Genomic DNA, 6,643 nt, shown 5'->3' with positions numbered 1-6,643 from the left:
ATGAACATTCTCATCTTTCCACAGCATCCCTAAGGGAGGGGCATCAGCATCCTTTGTTCTTGGGAAACTGAAGCCCAGAGAACTGAAGATAATTGCACAAGGTCACACCACAGATCAGTGACAAGACAAAGATTCAAACACAGATCTGACCCACCCAGAAGGCATAGCTCAGCTCCCTGCTGTTCTCTGATATGTCCCCTGTTCCTACCCTTTATGGCATTTCCCACTAGTTTTATATATATATATGTGTATATATACATATATTTATATATATATGTGTATATGTATTTGTTTATTGTTTAGTTACTTAATAATCTCTTCCCAGACTGGTTTTGCTTTTCATGAGATTCCTTAAAGTAGGGTGCCTGTCTCCATAAGGTCACTCACATAGTGTTGGTTTGAATTGAAAAATAATACAAAGGTATTCAGAGCTAGTCAAGAACAGAGAGGTCCTCTTCTTCATTCATTTGTTCATTCACCCTTTATTTCACTCACTTGACAAATCTGATCATTACCTTCTCTGTTGAGCTGGCTGCTGGTGGTAAAGCAGTGATCAGATGGGGCGCTGCCCTCAGAGAGCACACAGCCCAGGGGGGACACAGGTGACTGCAGTTCAGTGACTTATCTCCTGGGATAGGAGAAACAGAGTGGCAGAGGGAACACAGAGCCAACACTGAGTCCAGCTAGATGGAGAGGGAGTCAGGGAGAGTTCCCCATAGAAGATGATATTTACACAGAGATCTGAAGGATGAATCAAAGTGCAAGATGCACAGAGGGGGATGGGGGGACAAGAAGGGAGAAGGATTCAGGATGGGGACACCACATGTACAGGACCAGAGGTGAGACACCTTTGGCATCTGCCAGCTTCCTTAACTGCCCTGAGCTCCATGCTCCCAGGAGTGGGCAAGGGCCACAGCCAACCATCTCTTAGGGCACAGCCAGCCCAGCTAACACAACATTTGGAATTAGAAAATACATTTTTAAACTATAATGATTATTCTTTTTTTCTTGATCTTGTCAAAGTTGTACATTCTCTTTGCAGGAAATAGAGAAAATACTAAAATATATTTTTTAAAAAGGATAGAGAGGAAAGGCATCTGGAATTGGGGAGACCTGAATTTGAATTGAAGCTTAGTTCTTTCCAAGCTGCATAACCCTGAGAGAGGTGCTTTTTCTGTGAACTTCAGGGTCTGAGGAATGGAACCATTAATACCTATGGCACAAAGACATACAAAGATCAAGGATTCCTCCAAGGTTTCACAGCTAGTCATGTCTGTCTGTGGTCTGAGTCAGAGACCTTGAAAGAGAAGAGGCAGCCTGGCGGCGGGGTAGGGGAGTGGAACCTGGTTTCAGAGTCTTATCCATTATATACACACCCCTTTCAGGACAGCAGCTGCGGACACAGAACCTTCCAGAGGGAATGGTGAGTGCAGATGTGGCCCAAAGCAGGATCCCCTCTGTCAGCTGAGACAGGGGTGGGGTAGGAAGTCAAGGCTTGAAAAGTCGACTTCCATCCCGGCTAGAAGATTCAAGGCCTCGGCTAAGAGATCCAACACCTCCATTTCAGTCTCTTCCTGGCAACCTGGCCTGGCACCCTCTAGGATGTGATATCAGTTTAATAATTTAGCAGATGCAGATAAAGATAGCAGCTCTGAAAATAACCCAGCTAGGCCTCAGCCTCCATCTCCTCTTTCCTCAACAGACTCCCCTGCCCTCCCCACAAGGTCTCTGGTCTCCCTGCACACCTATCAGTGCCCCTGTCTGCCAGTGGGCTCCTTGTTCAACGATCTCTTCCTTTTTCTAACTTCCTCCTCCTTCTCACCTCATAGTAAGAGCTTTTGTATTAATTAGGGCTTAAAGGAATCTTGTGCTAGAAGTCAGAAGATTTGGGTTTAATTCATTATGTGGACCTGTGTTGAGCAAGTCCCTTCTCCTCACTAAGCCTCTGTTCCCACATTTGTTAAATGAGACCCCTGGATTCCTAAAGGTGGCATGAACCACATGTTTGGGTAGAGGGAGGGCAGTGGCTTGGATGGGGACTAGATACCTTCCCCAGGAAGGTAGAGGCGCAGTGTCAACCATCTCAGTCACGCTCCATCCAGAGACCTCATGGGTTTTTTTTTTTTTTTTTTTTCCCTCTTGTGGTGAAAATTTTGCCCTGGATCTTATTCCTAGAATAAAAAGCTGTGACTTGTGTTCACAATGGATGTAGCAGGTTTCATGTGCTTTTAGGGCTCCAACACGTTTCTGACAAGTAGCGATTTTACTTCCCTGTGGGATGTTGGAAAGAGCAATGCCCCTTCCCCCTGGAAGCTTTGCTCAAATCACCCCACCTTTATGGGTCTCTGTTTTCACAGCTCTAAAGTGGCCAGGTGGGACTTCCCTAGCGGTCCAGTGGTTTAGACTTTGGCTTTCAGTGCAGGGTGTGGCTTTAGTCCCTGTAGGGGAGCTAAGATTCCACATGCCTGGCAGCCAAAAACCCACAACATAAAACAGAAGCAATATTGTAGCAAATTCAGTAAAGACTTTAAAAATGGTCCACTTCAAAAAATCTTAAAAAAGAAAAAAGATGGCCAAGTGTTGAAGGGTAAGAAGGACAAGGTTAGAGTCTATGCTTTCTAGAGTGTAAGTTCCAAAAGGGATGAGTTGGAATCTGCCTTCCTGCATTCATTCAGCAATGTAATTAAGCATATGCCGTGTACCAGCCACTGTGCAAACTGCTGGGAGTACAGCAGTGAATAAGAAAAACACAATTCCTGTTCCCACAAAAGCTTACATTTCAGAAACCAAAATAATTAAATCCCAAGAAATGTACCATGAAGGAACAATAAAATACCTGTCAATATTTATTGAATGCTGTGCCTATCTTTTGAGGTACTACTATTAACACACTCCCATTTTACAGATAAGGAATCCAAAGGACAGATTGGTCAAGTAACTTGGTCAAAGTCACATGGTACAGGACTGGAAAAGCTAGGATTCAACACCCAGGCAATCTGCCTCCAGAGCCTATTTTCAACCGTGAGGTCACAGTGCTTCCCTGGAAGTCATGAACAAGGACTAATCTGGTGACATGATAGAAAGGGGAGGCAGGGATGGCTTAAGAGGTGACATTTAAGCTGAGACCTGAAAGAAGAGCAGGAGTCAGTTATGTGGAATTGGGGAGAGAGACTTCCCAGTAGAAAAAATAGTATGTGCAAAGGTCCTGAGACAGAAAGATCAGGGTATTCAGTGCGTACTAAGCCAGCAGGAAAACGGGGAGAACTAAGGTCAGAGGAGCTGGGTCTGGGGGTCAGGGTGAGGATTTGGGGTTTTACCTTAAGGGTAGGGGAAGCTTTTGAAAGGTTTAAGTGGGGATCTGATTTTGCTGTTAGCTGTGTAGGGGATAAACTGAAAGGCAGCAAGAGGAGGATGGGGGAGGCAGATTGGGTGATTACTGCAGTAATCCAGCTGAGAGAGGATGGAGGCCAGGCCCCGAGTAATGGCAAGAGGTGGGGGGAGGGACGGATTTGGATTTTATTTGGAGATGAACTGAGAGGACTTGTGGATGGATTAGTGTGGGGGTGAGGGAATGCTCTCTGGTTTTGTGGATAGAGCTGCAGAATGAATTGTGGTGCCCTTGACTGAGATGGGAAAGACCAGGGGCGGAACAGGTTTAATAAAGAAATCAAGGTTAAGAGGTTTTTTGGTATTTTGATTTTTTTACCCCCCACATGATAATTGCTTCACTACAAAAATAAGGATTGAAATGTCTATAGTAATGGTCCATGTAGCTTCCCATTTTTTTAGTCTAACTAAGGTTTCCCAGCGGGGCTCAGTGGTAAAGAATCCCCCTGCCAATGCAGGAAACACAGAGACGAAGCTTCGATCCCTGGGTTGGGAAGATCTTCCAGAGAAGAAAATGGCAACCCACTCCAGTATTCTTGCCTGGAAAATTCCATGGACAGAGGAGCCCAACAGGCTAGAGTCCATAGGGTCTGACAGGACTGAGTGACCGGGGACCCGTGCACAAGAAACAGTATACCTCGCAAGGGGTATACATTCAGTTCAAAGGTGAAACCATTTTTTAAAATAACTGACATTAGCACAGCAGCATTCAGATGTTATGCTTTGAGTTACTGTGCGCTAGAAAATGAAAGTCTGACTTGTAAAATCACGCTCTCTGCATCCATCTAACACAGAAAGGCAAAACTCAGTTTAAAAAAGAAGTAACACAGAATGGAAAAAGCATATTTTACTAGATAGTAAAGCTCTACACACATAAGGAATAAGTAAACCTTTGGAAACAAGCTTGCTGTGGACACCTATTTTGGAAACTGTCTTCTGTTTTTCTTCTTTCCTCTCAATACTCACAGAATACTTCTGACACTTCTGGTCACCAAATGTGTGCATGCATTTTCCCATGCCAACCAATTCTTCTACACTAGCTGGGTGTCCTGTGATTCAGTGTAATTTGATTCTGACACTAATGCAGATCCCACAGGTAAAGGACCTATTCCCACAAGACTGCCCTTTGCTTCAGACACCAGTCACAAGTAGCAGATCCCCAAGTTACGGCAACTTTGTCTGTCCAGTTCAGTTCAGTTCAGTCGCTTAGTCGTGTCTGACTCTTTGTGACCCCATGAACCACAGCATGCCAGGCCTCCCTGTCCATCACCAACTCCCGGAGTCCACCCAAACCCATGTCCATCTAGTCAGTGATGCCATCCAACCATCTCATCCTCTGTCGTCCCCTTCTCCTCCTGCCCCCAATCCCTCCCAGCATCAGGGTCTTTTCAAATGAGTCAGCTCTTCGCATCAGATGGTGAAAGTACTGGAGTTTCAGCTTCAGCCTCAGTCCTTCCAATGAATATTCAGGACTGAATTGCTTTAGGATGGACTGGTTGGATCTCCTTGCAGTCCAAGGGACTCTCAAGAGTCTTCTCCAACACCACAGTTCAAAAGCATCAATTCTTCTGTACTCAGCTTTCTTTATAGTCCAACTCTCACATCCATACATGACCACAGGAAAAACCATAGCCTTGACTAGATAGACCTTTGTTGGCAAAGCAATGTCTCTGCTTTTTAATATGCTATCTAGGTTGGTCATAACTTTCCTTCCAAGGAGTAAGTGTCTTTTAATTTCATGGCTGCAGTCACCATCTGCAGTGATTTTGGAGCCCAGAAAAATAAAGTCAGCCACTGTTTCCCCATCTATTTGCCATGAAATGATGGGACCGGATGCCATGATCTTAGTTTTCTGAATATTGAGCTTTAAGCCAACTTTTGCACTCTCCTCTTTCACTTTCATCAAGAGGCTCTTTAGTTCTTCTTTGCTTTCTGCCATAAGGGTGGTGTCATCTGCATATCTGAGGTTATTGATATTTCTCCCAGCAATCTTGATTCCAGCTTGTGCTTCGTCCAGCCCAGTGTTTCTGATGATGTACTCTGCATATAAGTTAAATAAGCAAGGTGACAATATACAGCCTTGACGTACTCCTTTTCCTATTTGGAACCAGTCTGTTGTTCCATGTCCAGCTCTAACTGTTGCTTCCTGACCTGCATACAGGTTTCTCAACTCACCTAGAAATCAGAGGTTCCCACAATCCCCCCTGAAAGAAAGAAAGAAAGAAAGAAAGTGAAGTCGCTCAGTCATGTCCGACTCTTTGCTACCCCATGGAGTATAGCCCACCAGGCTCCTCTGTCCATGTGATTTCTCAGGCAAGAATACTGGAGTGGGCTGCCATTTCCTTCTCCAGGGGATCTTCCCAACTCAGGGATCAAACCCAGCTCTCCCGCATTGCAGGCAAATGCTTTCACCTCTGAGACCTAGGATTCAATAATTTGCTAGAACAGCTAGAAAATTCAGAGCAACACACTTACCAGTTTATTATATAATAAATGATACAGTTGAACAGCCACCTGAAGAGATGCAAGGAGTGTGATCTGGGAAGGTCCTGAGCACAGGAGTTTCTGTCCCACTGAGTTGGGGTGCACCACCCGCCAGTGTTGGGTATGTTCACCAACCTAGAAGCTCTCCAAACTCTGTACTTTGGGGAATTTTTATGAAGTCTTCATCACTTGAACATGATCAACTCAATCTCCAACTCTTCTCGCCTTCCCCAAGGATGGGGTAGGGGCGGGGGCTGAAAGTTCCAAACTTCTAATCATGGCTTGGTCTTTCTGGTGTCCAGCTCTCACTCTGAAGCTATTCAGGTGCCCACCAAGAGTCACCTCGTTAGAACAAAAGATGCTCCTATGACCCAGAAATTTCCAAGGGTTTTAGGAACTCTGTGTCAGGAACTGGGGGCATCTATATAACCCATTATTTCACAACACCCATGTTGGATATCCATGATAAGTAGGCAAGTGTACAGAGGCTTCTGGAAGTCAGCACTGGAGAGTCACAGCTGGAGACTTAAATCTGGGGAGTCATCCATAGATGGTACTTAAAGCCATGGGACAGGATGAATGGCCTTGGGAGAAGGTGTTAATGGAGAAGTGGACATAAGTCAGAGACACCATGCTTAGAAGTGGTGATGATGGACAGGGACCAGACAAGGAGCCTGAGCAGGGACAGCTGTCAGTAAAGGAGGGAAACAGAAAAGTGAGCTGAGCAGTAAGTTGAAATTAAGGAAGCAAGTATGGCAAACGCAGACGGTTC

Source organism: Bos mutus, chromosome 2, assembly GCF_027580195.1.
Source record: "Bos mutus isolate GX-2022 chromosome 2, NWIPB_WYAK_1.1, whole genome shotgun sequence".
NCBI classification, from domain to species: domain Eukaryota; kingdom Metazoa; phylum Chordata; class Mammalia; order Artiodactyla; family Bovidae; genus Bos; species Bos mutus.
The sequence above is the reverse complement of the archived record's forward strand: the minus strand, read 5'-3'. Positions refer to the sequence as shown.